Genomic DNA, 13457 nt, shown 5'->3' with positions numbered 1-13457 from the left:
AAAATAATTGGAATTTAACATCCAAATAAAAAACGGTGCCGTATGAGAGGCGGAGGGTCTTCGCCTCAACCCGTTTGGGGACCCGGGTCTGTGCTGAAGCGCCTAAAATGGCATATTTATGTAGCAAGCCCTTCCCAATCACGCTGCATTGCGATTAACTCCTTTTTGCATCTAATTGGTTTTGTTTTCTTAAAAATCTTCCCTAAAGTTTTGCTTGATGTTGCATTTTAGCCCATGTTTCCATGCAGGTTTCAGGATCGGGGATACTTTCAATCTTAATCCTTGTGAATTCACGCATGTTAAACATGGATTCTTTTATTATTCGAAGCATATTTTAGTTGTAAATTATTCTTTTTACTTTACTTTGATTTTTCATTAAGTAATTTATTAGATTTATGTTATAGTTTTAAATTTGAATTTATTTACTCATATATTTTGAGTTGCTTTATTAATATGTAAATATTTATTTTTTTGTTTTTTTTGTTTTTTTTTCATTTATATTATTTGCAATGTTAATATTAATTGTATCATTTGTATTGTTGGTTACTTATTTCTTGTAATTTGGATAATTGAAGTTCCACATGTTGCATACTATTCTATGTAGTGTTTTATGCGTTATTATACATGTATATACCTCATAATAATCGGTTTTATTCCATGAACATTATTAACATTAAATTATTATATACTTTTAACTATTTTTTATTTATTCACCTATTAATGTTATATATGTATTTGTTTTTTTTTTTAAAATGAAATCGCATGTTGTATACATTAGTTAAATTTTAACTATACATATACAAAAATTATTGGTATATATGATTTACATACATTTTTAAATATTAGTATTTTTATACATATAATTTCTTTTAGATTTATTCACATATCTTTCTTATTCAAAAAGAAAATCCCACATATTTTGTGTATTATTTAAGTTATTATTGAACATATATTTAGAACTTATATTTAATTTGCATTCATTATTAAAGCCAAGATATTCTTATACATATATATTTTTTAAATAAACTTGTATAATTGTGTTTCTAAAATTATTACGTATATAAGTTATGGTTAATCTTATAATTCATATTTTAATTAAATAACATTTTGACATACACTTATTTCTAACATTTCTTCATATGTATATAGCCCATATTAAATTATTTTTACTATAGTACATGTTAATATTTTCGCATAACTTTATGTAAACATTTCGCTATGCATATATCCTATTTCAAAGTTATTTATGTGTATAATATACTACTTTAAAGAACCATGTTTTAAATCATATTTATTGTATACACTCTCATATTTCATTATCCTTATACGTATTATATATATGTTCCGTCACTCTAAATCAATTTGTTCCTGTAAAATTAAATATTATTTATTTCCAAATTCTCTTTATAAACATAATTTTATAAATACATATCACTAAATTTATGTGTAAATATAGTTTTACATTTTGTATATAACCTTGTTTTTTTTAGAAACTTTTGTTACCTATATAACTTATATATTTACTTTGTTTCTTTCTTACATTTTTTACAAATAATTATACCCAATTTTTACTTGTATATACATGTTTCATAAATTTATTATGTACATTATTTTATATCATGTATGGTCATTCCTTCATATTAATACATTATTTAAGTTATCATGCGAATTATCAATTTCCGAATGAATTTGTGTTTTAAATATTTCATATATAATTTGATTTGAACTTTGTATTTTTATCATAATTATTTTCAATAAACATGTTTTTAAGTAAATTTCTAAATTTCAGTTATTCAAAAAATTCTGAAATAAGGCAATATCTAATATTTAGGGAATTCGGAAAATCGTGCTCAATCGTACTGGGCATGACTTTTCCGAAGAACCAAATATTTGGATAACCCTTTTACAATTTCAATGTATGGTTTTTTTTTCAAAAGTCGAAAATCGATCGCATCTTAAAGGTATAAGGGATCGTATCCAATCGTACTAGGTATGAAACCACATATCTTTGGAACAAGAGATTTTTTACCACTAATTTGAGCTATTCAAACATTTTTTATACTTCGGAAAATCTTTTCTTTTAAAACTTTTGATATAAGGACAGCATCACATCAATTTGGTACCAGTTTTTGGGCATAATGAGGGTGCTAACCCTTCATCATGTGTAACCGACTCCCGAACCCGCTTCTTTTTATTTTTACCTAAACCAAATTTATTTTTCATTTAATAAAGCGTTTTAATAGGTGGTCCAATCACACCTAAATCAAGAGATTGGTGGCGACTCCACATTTTCGTTTTCAAAAGTCGATTCCCATTATTTTCAAAATAAAAAAGGGTTTCGACAAGTTTTAGCCCAACTCTACTTGTACCAGATAAATCTACCTAGAAAATAGGAAAAGATAAATCTTGGGTTCTGCAATACCTTGAAAAAGAAAAAAAACAATTTAAAAAGAAGCAAAGGAGGAAACCTTAGAGGGCGAAACAGCGAGTGGAGATCCTTTGGCGAAATAGAAGGTAGCAGCTTACTAGAGATAGGAAGAGGAAAAATAAAAGCAACCCCTCTTAGCCACCTCAGGACATTGTGCAACTGGAGTGAGGATTGGACAAGAGAACGTTGTCTTCTCGATGTTCTTCCATTATTTCCAATTTGTTCCTTTGAGAATTATAGTGATGAAAATGATGTTTAAGTTGAATTTTACTTGCCAACCTATGAGTTAAATCTCATAAGTTTGGGGTTACTTTGATTACACATTAACTATCTTTAATGGTTGTAGTTTAAATTTGAATTATTTTATTGTTTCATTCAATTATACTATTCTTTACAATGTATGTGAGCAATTTGTAGACATAGTCAACTGTGCAGCATATCCTAAATTTAATCTAAATTCTAAAAATGTTAAATTAGTTAAACCATGGTTGAATGATATGAACAAGTACTTGAGAGATACTTGTAGTTAACTCTAGACATAGAGCAACGTTCATACAGAAGGGAACAGTGTAGGGTACCATATTAAAGGCCTAACACATAGGCAAGGTAACTTGAGGTTTCTGCTTTCGTAAGAAGCAGGCCATTTTAGAACTCTTCTAAGCATTAGGTTAAGTATGATTTTGTTAAGGCATTGCTGACAGGAAAAGTAGATTCTTAGTAATCCCGACCTTCCCACTCAACATTGCGTAACCCTTATCTTTTGCCATAGTATCTTTGTCATAGCATTCTTAGTCGTTTATTTATTTGTTGCATATTATTCACATAATTATTCTCATAATTTCCATTGTATTCTTACTTTTGCGTTGCCTTAGCACTTTCCAATATAAGTTAGTATACAGTTCACACTCATTCTTATTAATTTATTTTATCACTGCATACTTAACTCTGTTTTGCCATAACATTACTTGCACTTTATTATAATAACTTGACCAATTCTATACCTAATCCGGTCCTTATGGAGACAAACTCAACCATCACTTTTTTACTTAATCTGATGTGTATACTTGCACAAATCGCATATTATATTCACATGTGATAAGTTTTTGGCGCCGTTGTTGGGGATCGGTAATTTGGTGTGATTTGGTTTGGTTATTTCACTTAATTTCAATAGTTTAGTTAACTTCGTTGAATTTATTTCTCTTTTCTTTTACAGGTTTGCCAGTAGTGTATGAGAAGAGGTATTCTTGCTAACAAAGGGTATTTTTTTTACCCAGAGTGTAATGCCCCGAACCCGAGACCGTCGCCAGAGTCGAGCACGAGGTGTTAACGGACTTAATTCATTAATTAAACAGCTTAAATAATTTATTTTAGAACTTCCAGACAAGCTGGCTAACTACGTCATAGTCGCTTAAAAATTCATATCTTGAGTTACGAAACTCGAAATCCAATTCCGTGAATTTTTCCTGAAACTAGACTCATATATCTATCAACTAAATTTTTTCTAGAATTTTTTTTCAGGCCAACTAGTACAGTTTATTAGTTAAATTCCCCCCTGTTTTAGGGTTCAACTACTCTAAACCCTGTGTATTACGAATTAAACATCTCTCTGTACAGAGTTTCAATTATTATGTGTTTGTTTCTCATAAAACTAGACTCAATAAGGAATTTGTACATGTAAAGAATGACTTCTAATTATCTTTGTACAATTTTTGGTGAATTTCCAAAGTCAGAACAGGGGATCTAGAAATCACTCTGGCCCTGTTTTACAAAAATTTAAATATCTCATAAAATATAACTCATATACCTGTTTTGTTCCATCCATATGAAAGTAGGCTCATCAAGCTTTAATTCTATATCTCATTCACTATCTAAATCCATTTCTACTATTTTAGTGATTTTCCAAATTCACATCATTATTGCTGTCCGATGCTGTTTTAAAGCTAATTTCAACTTTTTCATGATTTCCATGGAATAACTAGCATTTAGGCATACATAACACCAAACATGTCCTTGATTAGCCATTTCAACAGCTAATCATTATCAAGCATTTACATACCATTCATCAGCCATATCATAAGATCATACACACAAAATGGCTACAATGCTATACATGCCATACTCAAAATAAAACGTCTAGCTATACTAAAATAATCCTCGTGATAATGTGCTCGGACCTCCAACGTACTTTATGATCCCCGAGTTAGCTTGACAAAACTATAAAAAGAAGGAAAATAAAGGGGGTAAGCATTAAGCTTAGTAAGTTTGTATGCAAATAAATAACAACATTCATAAGAATTATCTTACTACTTGGCATGATACTACTTAATGCAACTTCATTAATTGTCATAGACATATTTTAAACTTCTTCACTTACTCACTTACTTAAATACTTACTTACTTAATCAAATTTATTAATACATTTTACTTACCTTTTTCCTTATCAAGCATACATGAACATTATGTACTTACCTTTGCTCTTCTAGCATGAACTTGTCTTACCTTTTTAGTATAACTCGTCTTACCTTACCTTACCTTGATATTCTCTTTAAATTTTCCCATTGAACCACTTGGAATACTAAGGATACACGGGTACCTTACCATTGCCATGACTTTTCATGGTCTTACGTGGTATCCTTTTGAAACTTACCATTGCCATGTCTTGACATGGTCTTATATGGTATCCTTGCCTTATGAACTCACCAATGCCATGCCTTGGCATGGTCTTACATGGGACATTTGCCTTATAGTAACTTATCAATGCCATGTCTTGACATGGTCTTACATGATTTCCTTGCCTTAGAAACCTTACCAATTGCCATGCCTTGGCATGGTCTTACATGGTATCCTTAAACCCTAATGTCATGACATTTGTATCCTACACATTCCTAAGGTTCAACCGGGACTTTCGGAAATTACTTCTCCGTCAATTCATGCTTGAGTCTTCTTTGAATAATTTCATAAAATAAATATACACATGCTGGAAATTAACAAAATTAACATAAAATAATAGAATATTGCATTTATTTACCGAAAACTTACCTCGAAACAAAATACGATCAACTATATCGATTTAGTCCACTATCTTTTTCTTTCCCCGGTCTAACTCCAGATTTTGTTCTTCTTGATCTATAATAAAAAAAATTTAGCTTATTTAATGTTCACATTTATTAAAACAGTCCTTGACCCAAATTTTGGCAAAATTACATTTTTGCCTCTAAACTTTTACATATTTACACTTTTTCCCCAAGGCTCGGAATTTAAACTTCATCCTATTTTCTTATGTTTTATGACATGCTGATCATTTTTCCCTTCTATGACAACATCAAATTCTCACTCTAACATGTACTTATGACTATTAAGTATTTTTACCGATTAAGCCCTTTTACTCGTTTTCACTTAAAACCAAGCAGCACAAGTTGTCTAACATAATTTAAGACCTCATATTCTATCATAAAACACCAAAATACAAAAATTTCACCTATGGGTATTTTTCCAAATATGAACTCTAGGTTGAATTATTGTTAGAATAAGCTTAATCAAGTTACCGGGACTCCAAAAACGTAAAGAACATTAAAACGGGGCTTGGAATCACTTACTATGGAGCTTGGAAGCTTGGAACAAACCCTAGCTATGGAGAAACCTCAAAATTTTGGCCTAATGAAGAAGATGGACAAAAATTGGCTTTTAATTTTGTTTTTAATTCATTTTAATAACTAAATGACCAAAACGCCCTTAATTAAAAACTATGGTGTTTTATTTTCCTTTAGGTATTTTTGTCCAAACTAGTATAATGGTCTAATTACTATCCAAGGACCTCCACTTTAAAAACCCATTACTCACAAGTATTTAATACCTTTGTGAACTAGAACACACATTTTACAACTTTTGCAATATAGTCCTAAATATCAAATTGGACCCTCTATCGATAAAATTTCTAAATGAAATTTTCACACAATCATGAAATCATGCCATAGACCTTAAAATGATAATAAAATAAATTTTTCTACCTCGAATTTGTGGTTTCGCAACCACTGTTCCGTTTAGGCCCTATTTTGGGATGTTACATTTCTCCCCCTCTTTAGGGATTTTCGTCCCCGAAAATCTTACCTATGAAGAGATTTGGGTACTGTTTTTGCATAGCCTCTTTGGGCTCCCATGTAGCCTCGTCTACCCCATGTCTATTCCATAGTACTTTCACAAGTGTAATACTTTTGTTCCTTAATTGCTTTACCTCTCGAGCTAGAATCTTTACCGGTTCTTCACCATAAGTCATGTCTGGCTGAATCTCAACCTCTGTCTGAGAAATCACATGTGACGGATTTGAATGATAACGACGTAGCATAGACACATGAAATACATTATGGATGCAATACATGTAATTTAGTTCGGGGCAATGGTCTTATGTGTCCTACTAGTGGCTAAGTAATCCTTGAGTTGGTTGGATACCTGATAGCTTATGTGAGCAGCCCGTGTAGCTACACCTTGACCGATAGCTTTTATGAGCACACCCGTGAGTAGCTCCATTATGAGCGTTACACGTTATGAGGTAGCTTTGGCTACATATGTATATGTGGCACTTATGTGCAAGTTTTTTGCGTATCCAATAGCATTCTGAGGGTTCAACGGGTAATGCAATAGATATGATGGAAGTCCCAAGGAGGTCATGTTAAAGAGGTATGGTTATATGATATATAACGATGAGTACATGTATGTACAGCAAACTTATGGTTATTGAGACTTTGAAATGTTAAGACATCAGTGAGCTAAAATGTATGATTTATGATTATAAATTTTGTTGCAATATCATGTTAACTTATATTGTGCATTTGAACATGAAATTCATTAAATGGTGAGTCCATTATTAGTCAAAAGTGAACTTATGATAGTTATCATTATATTGCACCAAAATAGTGTTGGACAGCAGCAGTTGTATGACTTTGAAAATCAGCCAAAAATTGTGGAAATTGAGTTAGAGGCTAAATAAAATATTAAATTAAAGCTTAATGAGTCTAGTTTTACATAGAAGAAATTTTGTAAGCAAAAGAGTTTCATATTATGAAATATTTAAATTATTGTGAGACAGAGCTAGAATGATTTCAAAGTCCCCTGTTATGATTTGAGAAAATCATTGAAAATTGTAAAAAATTATTTATGGGTTATAATTCATATGCTTAGAATTTTCCATTTTCAATAAAAATAGATGGGAACATCATACGAGTCTCGTATTATGAGATAGATAATTTTTAGTGAAGAGGGGTCGGAACTATCAGACGGCAAAAAAAAGGTAACTTTAAGGAATAAACTGTACTAATTGGATAAACCAAAAATTCTGAAAATTTTATGGTAAGAATATATGTGAGTTTACTTTCTGAGAAAATTAGCAGAGCTTAATTTGGAGTTCCGTAACTCCAGATATAACTAATTTAGTGACTGTGACTTGAGAATATAGCTTAACCTGAACATAGGTAAAAACGCAAATGATGATAGTATTACTTTGAGAGCATGTTGCAAGAATTGGTGGAAGCATGTTGATAAGTTGCTTATTATTTTCATATTGACTTACTAAGCATGAAGCTTACTCCCTCCTTTCCATTTCTTTTAGCTTTGTCAGGTTAGCTCAGGGTTGGAGATTGTTGGAGGCAGCGTCACACTATCAAGTCACGACAATTGGGATAATGAAGCATATATTAGAAATTTCAAGTGAGTGGCACGTATAGGGATCTAGTTTATTTACATGTATTATTATGTTTTGGCTGAATGTATTGGCTTATATTGAGTTTTATGTATATGGCCATGAGATGTGGCTCATATTGATTATGGCTTGAAAATCTAGCTATCCATGTCATGTCTAATGTTTATGATGTGATTATGTTTGTTTGCCATGCATGGTTGGTAATATGACATGTCTGTTAGATGTATGCTCGATAACCAATTAAGGTGGTCATAGCCATATTGTAATTGCATGTTATAAAAACAATGTGATAATGGTTGGACATGAGTGCTTGATGGATAAGTTTGTAACCATAGTATAATGGTAAAAGTAATCATCAAAATGACAAGTCTTATGAATGTGAATTAATGAAGCAAGACTTGGTATTGTATGAGTAGATGCATTGCTTGTAAGAGGCCATATTTATGTTATGAATATGTCTTAATAAAGAGTGTTTAATCACTAAAATGATGCCATGAATTGTGGTTTTAATATGTATAAGGTTGTAAGGGTTTATGGGTAACATGAAGGCTTGGAAAATAGCCTACGTGTTGACTACACGGGCCAAGACACAGTCGTGTATCTCAACCGTGTGAGGGACACAGTCTGGAGACACGAGTGTGTGGCCTAGCCATGTGGTATGCTGACGTCATAAACAGAGAGTTACACGGCCTGAGGACACGGACATGTCAAAGGCACACGGGCATATCCCTATGTCTACACGAGCGTGTGACCCTATTTCATGGAAAGAAATTTTCTAAGTTTTCCTAAAACTTCGTAAGGTTCTCAGTTTAGTCCCTAACTACTTTCAATGCATGATTAGGGCTTTGTAGGCTCGTGTACGAGACATTATGCATGTGTGTGAAAAGTTTTGAATTAAAAGAAATTTTGTAGCCCAGTTTTTGCATGTTGTGAACGATTAAGTCCAGTAATGCCTCGTACCCTATTCCAGCATCGGACACGGGTAAAAGGTGTTACATACTAACTATCGACCCATTAGCTTATGTAGGTTTATTTACAAGATTGTCTCAAAGGTCCTGGCGTATTGGCTTAAAGTTGCCCTCTTGGGATGCATCAGTCAAAATCAAAGCGGTTTCGTTCCAGGAAGAATGATACAGGATAATATCTTAATTGCGTAAACTCCTACACTACCTTCAAAGCTTTTTAAATAGCCTAAATAAAGGGTTAGCAATCAAGATCAATATGAGTAAAGCATATGACCATGTGGAATGGGACTTTATCGAGAAGGTAATAAAGAAAATAGGGTTTGCTGAAAAGTGGACCAACAAAATTATGAGCTGTATTCGGTCGATAAGATACTTAGTTAAATGTAATAATATCTTATCAGACATTATTATTCCTGAGAGGGGTCTCCGTCAAGGGGACCCTCTATCCCCTTATTTGTTTCTATTCTATGTGGAAGCCTTGTCAAGGATGCTGATTCAAGCTTAGAATAAAAAGTCCTTAAAAGCAATCAGGGCTAGTATTAATGGCTTAATCACTTATTTTTTATCGACGATGCCCTATTGTTCGTTAAAAATAAGAAAAGTGATATTAACTGTCTTATTCATATACTGAAGGTTTTTGCTAATGTTTCAGGGCAAGAAATTAATTATGAAAAATCTATGGTTCTTTTTTGTCCTAAAACTTCCAGGGAACAGAGACATAATTTCGATGAAATTCTTGGCATGAAGGTGGTTGAGAAGCTGGACAACTATCTCAGCCTTCCACTTCCTATAGGAAAAAAAGAAAAGAGTGGCTTTCTAGGAGATTATTAACAAGTTGTCATGCATATTAAACAGTTGGACCAATAGGCTCATTTCCTTTGGCGGTAAGAAAGTCTTCATCAAAGCAATCTTTCAGTCCATCCCAACATATGCGTTGTAGATCTTTAAGGCTCCTAGAGGTGTGTTTGACGATATTCAATCAAAGCTTAGTAGAGCATGGTAGACAAGCAAAGAAAAGGGTAGATTTTGGGCGATGCTTCCATGAAAAACTTTGTGTCACCTGAAAAGTATGGGAGGCATAGGCATAAGAGACTCAATTTGGCTCTATTGAGGCAGCAAGTCTGGAGGATCATTAATAACAAAGATACATTGTGTTTTATGCTCATTAATAACAAAGATACACTGTGTTTTAAAGTTTTATCGTCTAAGTATTTCTCCGATGGCAATATCTTTCATTCCAAGAAGATTGAAAAAGCCTCCTTTACATGGACTAGTATTGCGGTTGCAGCGAAATCCTCAAAGATGGATTCGGGTGGCAGGTAGAAAATGGAAATAAGATAAACATAAGGGAAGACAATTGGAGGATGGAAGGCTTAAATGGTGGAACTCTCAATATGGATATGATCGATCCAAATGATAGTAGTGAGTTAGACCTATGGATTAAGGAACAGAGAAGCTGGAATAAGGATAAAATCTATAATATGTACGCGCAGGATTAGGGGGATAAAATTTGCAACCTTCCCACTGGGAGTAAAGACCATGATGATAGAATAATATGATTCCACAATCTGCATGGCTGTTATACTTCTAAGTCTGCATACTCTTGGTTATTATTGAAGGATATGGGGTACGGTCCTCATAGGTTTTTTTGGAAAGCAATCTGGAAACTTGATACTTTTCCCAAGGTAAGGATGTTTACTTGGCGAGTGGGACACGAGATTCTTCCTACAAATGTTACAATTGCTTGGATCAGGCAAGGCTTTGAACAGAAGTATCCAAGATGTAGGGTTGAGGATGAGACCCTAATCCATGCGACAAAGGACTGTCCAACATCCAGGGCTATTCTTTCCATTGGTGGGTAGAATAAAAATACAATCTCAAAGAAATATAGTCGATGCATAGGCTGGTTGGAAGATATGATAAGGGTCCTTGATAAAAAAGCCATGGCCGACCTCATGACAACATTATGGAATTCATGGAATAATAGAAATAACTTCTTATTCAGGGGGAAAGAAGAGGAAGCTCAGGCTATTTGGGAGAGAGCAAGTAAACTGAGTAAAGAGTTTTGTATTTGCAACTTGCTTAATGAACCATTTCTCTCATCTAATAAAGCTGTTAAGAAATGGGAGAAACCTCTAAAGGGGTTTGTTAAAATTAACTTTGATGCTACTTTAGGGGATAACTGAATGGGTTATGGGGCGATTGTTAGGGACAACGATGGTTTTGTTTTGGGAGGTGGGGGGTTTCACTGATGGAAAGGTGTTGATGCATGAAGCTGAGTGCATGGCTTCTGAAAATGATATCCAGCTGGCGTGTCAGCTGAAAATTAAAGGAGATGTTATATTTGAAATAGATCTAGTCAACAAATTTAGAAATAGTGGGATAAACCTCACCATTATTGGCGCATCCATTAAGGAGTGGACTGCAGCTTTCAACAACTTTAAATCTGCTATTTTAATTTGGACCGAACGGTAATGTATTAATGTTGCTGATTTAATTTGTAAAAAAATGTATAATGAGGCAAAAACTTCTTTTTTTTATGGATTACCCGGTGGAAATCCATAATGCTGTAATTAGTGATGTTACTTAATAAAATGAGTTAACCCTTGTGGTCATTTTTTGTTCAAAAAAAATATATGCGGAATGTCATTAAGGTATTATTAAAGTTTCGTTAAAAAATTTTAACGTTTTGATAGTCAATTAATTAAAAAGGACTAAATTGAAAAAGGTGCAAACCTTGCTAAAGTAATTAAATAGCATAAATGGTAAATAAGGGAGGACTAAAAGGATAAATATGCCAAGTGGAATGGCTGAGGCGGCATAAGTGTGAAAAAAATAATAAAATCATGTGATTTAAGGGCAAAATTGGAAATAAAATAAAAATAAAAATAAATAGCCAAAATTTGATTTTAAGGATTTCTAGACATTTCTTCTCCAAAATTTCAGCCAAAACAGCCATAGGAAAGCTCCTTAAGCTGGTTTTTCATATTTTTACTTCAAGTGAGTTTAATTCTTGCCCTTTTCTTGTAATTTTTATGTTTTTAAAACTTTTACAATTAGGTCCAACTAGTTATTTCATTAGCTTTTTATTTTATTGGAAATTTTGAAAGTTACCATTGATGGATATTGGATTTTTTTGTGAAATAACATGGATTTAGAGCTTTAATTTTTTTGTATGATGATTTTAACAAGTGATTTTGTCAGATATTGATTTTAGGATTAAATTGTGAAGAATTAAAAAATTAGGGTTTTGTATCAAATTTCTATGTATGAAGGGATGTAAGATAGACTAGAATATTTAGATAAATTATCAATTGAGAAAAATTAGTTCATTTGATATACTAATTAGTAAGGGGACGAAATTGCAAAAGTTGCAAAAATTAGGGTAATTATGTAATTTTGAAAATTGAGGGGTATTAATTGTGAAGTGAATTGAAACTGAAATATATGCTAATGAATGAATAATTTTATATTCTAGATCAGGAGCCCGTAGACAATCGTGAAAAAGGGAAATTAGCAAAATAGTCCCTGAACTACTACAAATCTTACAATTTAACCTAGGTAAGTTCGTATGGTTAAACTTTAATGTTTATATATTAAATTGATGAATGATATTATGTATGTATTCATATCTATTGTTGAAAGAAAAATATTGTGGAAATTACGAAATTGAATTGAGTGTTCAAAACAAATAGAATGCGGGATTGAGTACAATCGTTCTATGGCAAAAGAAAACAAAGGAAGAATTGACGAATAAATTAGCCAAGTAAATCGAGGTTTAGCATTTTTTGCGAACTTTCGTGTTTACTTTCCGTTTAGCTCTCATGAGCTTCTGTTTAACTCATATGAGTTTTAGTTCAACCTTAATGGGTTTCCGTACAATTCTATTGAGCTTCTGTATAACCCTTATGGGTTTCCGTTTAGCTTTTATGAGCTTCCGTTCAACCCTTATGGGTTTCTGTTTAGCACTTATGTGCTTCTGTTTAGTCTTCGGGCTTCTGAAAATAATGTACTCATATTTGTAAGCCGTTCTCCAATTTGGTAATATTTGGTAAGTGACCTACATATTTAAAATTGGAAGTTGGGTTATTTATTGTTGGAATTGACTCGAAATGAATGTATTCATCAACTGAAGTTGTGATTGGTAGGTAATGTACATTGAATGATTTATTTAATTGATTTATTATAGTAGGTTTGGTAAGATTTATGTTTAACCTATCGGACTTACTAAGTTTCATTAAGCTTACTTGTGTCATTTAACGTTCTTGTAGATTAACGTGAGGTTGGGAGATCGGATCAACACATCAAGTTACACTATCCAACTTATCCCGGTAGTCTTTGAAACATATACTATGGTTTATATGGCATGTAT

Source organism: Gossypium hirsutum, chromosome A03, assembly GCF_007990345.1.
Source record: "Gossypium hirsutum isolate 1008001.06 chromosome A03, Gossypium_hirsutum_v2.1, whole genome shotgun sequence".
NCBI lineage: Eukaryota > Viridiplantae > Streptophyta > Magnoliopsida > Malvales > Malvaceae > Gossypium > Gossypium hirsutum.
This window is presented reverse-complemented; position numbering follows the sequence as displayed.